Below are 2,029 nucleotides of genomic sequence, written 5' to 3'. Positions count from 1 at the left end.
CCTGCATATGTCTCCAGTTTCTTCAATGCTTCAGGTATAGACCTGCATATGTCTCCAGTTTCTTCAATGCTTCAGGTACACCTGGGCACCATTCAACCTTAAAACATTGCATGGTTGAACGACATGTTTCCTCGAAAAGGTGTGCAACGAGCTGTGAGCTATGCTTTCTCTCGTTTTGTGTGTGTGTCTCATTTGTTGACTGTGTCACAGGTTATCAGCAGAGACGTGTCTGTAAACTCCCGGTAATAAAAACACAGAGCACTTGCACACACAACAAGGTGTTCAACATCCCCCCGTTCCAGTTTTTGTATTTTAATATGTCTGGGCTAAATGCTGCTCTGGTGTTGTGCTCATTGACAATCTTTTCCCCCAGTTGGCAACCACCCGGGCCAACTGGCTGGGGGACATCATGTCTCTCTGTCCCTCCTCTCCAGCCACATTTCTTCCACAATCTTCATCCACCACACGCCCCCGGACTCTCCCTGCTCCCCCCACCCGCTCACCTGTCCCCACTTTCCTCATCAGCTTCTGCAGCCTCTGCAGCTTCAAGAAATCCAGACAGTTGCTGTGCTTTTATTCCTTCTGTTGCGTGTGCTGTTCACCTGAACATGTTTCATAACCACGTGATCAGACAACACAACAATTTGACTGAAATTGGAAGTTGATTCAGGCTCCTCAGAACGAATCATTGGGACTATTTGGGGTCCCTCCTTCATATGTACATATTGTTTGTTTGTTTGTTTTGAGTGTGTAAGCACATTGTGAGCAACTACGCTCCAAAAGGAAATTCCTCGTATGTGTCTTCATACCTGGTCAATAAAACTTATTCTGATTCTGATTCAAGATATACATGTGAATATAAATATAGTCAAGAAACGTGATGATCAGGTAATGCCACGGCTGACTTACTGGCAACTTTATTTGGTCCCGTTCAGGCTCTGGGTCACTGTAGATAACCCACCACCGTGCTCTGGTTCACCATAAAAACTACCATAAACCACCCCCCCCCCCCTCAAACTCTCACAGTCTTGAACAGGATATACAGGCTTAACAAATAGTTGTTGTTGTTGGCACGGTGTCGGAGATGCTGTGGAAATCTTAGAGATAAGACCTGAGAAGGAATGTTAAGTGAGACCTTCTTCTGTCCACAAACACGCTCCAAGGTTGATCTAAAACCAGGCTCCAGACCAATAAAGTGTACATCCTCCAAAATTACAGTCAGCCATTTTGTAATTATATTTTTACTGTTATTAATTATGAATGTTCATCATATTAAGCTCTAGCCTGATATTTCTTTTCACTCTATTTTCATCCAATTGAGTTTTAGTTTGCTGTTATTTTGTGTTCTATTATTATTTTAACATTTCTGACCTCCAGCACACATATATGTCATGTTTTATGGTGTGTGTGTGTGTGTGTGTGTGCGTGTGTGTGTGTGTGTGTGTGTGTGTGTATGTGGGGGGGGTGGGGGGGGGGTAAGTACCCCTGTTACTGCCGTGCATGTAGACACACTGACTGTCCTCCTTTGGGATCTAGGGGCCAGGGGGTAGAGTTTAATTCACTTTTATTTATAGTGTCCTCTCATAACAGGAGTTATCTCGGGAGACTTTAGGTCTAGACCACATGCTATAATTTACAAAGACACAACAACTTCCCCCAAGAGAAAGCGTTTCAATCAGGAGAGACAAGGCTTAATGTACAGCTCAATAAAATGTACAAAGTATCTGGCGATGAGACTCCATTGCTACACGAATATTTAGTATATACATATATGTACATTTATATACATTTCTCTGTCTGTTTCTAGGGTCCAACCGGCCAAAATAGGTTTCCTCAGGAGGGGGGGGCGGCGTCTCCCTTAGAGATCGGGTGAGAAGCTCAGTCCTCCGAGAGGAGCTCGGAGTAGAGCCGCTGCTCCTTCGCATTTAAATGAGCCAGTTGAGGTGGTTCAGGCATCTGGTGAGGATGCCTCCTGGGGGGGTCCCTAGGGAGGTGGTCCAGGCACGTCCAGCTGGGAGGAGGCCTCGGG

The sequence above is a fragment of the Etheostoma cragini genome, chromosome 8 (assembly GCF_013103735.1).
Source record: "Etheostoma cragini isolate CJK2018 chromosome 8, CSU_Ecrag_1.0, whole genome shotgun sequence".
In the NCBI taxonomy this organism is placed as follows: domain Eukaryota; kingdom Metazoa; phylum Chordata; class Actinopteri; order Perciformes; family Percidae; genus Etheostoma; species Etheostoma cragini.
The sequence above is the reverse complement of the archived record's forward strand: the minus strand, read 5'-3'. Positions refer to the sequence as shown.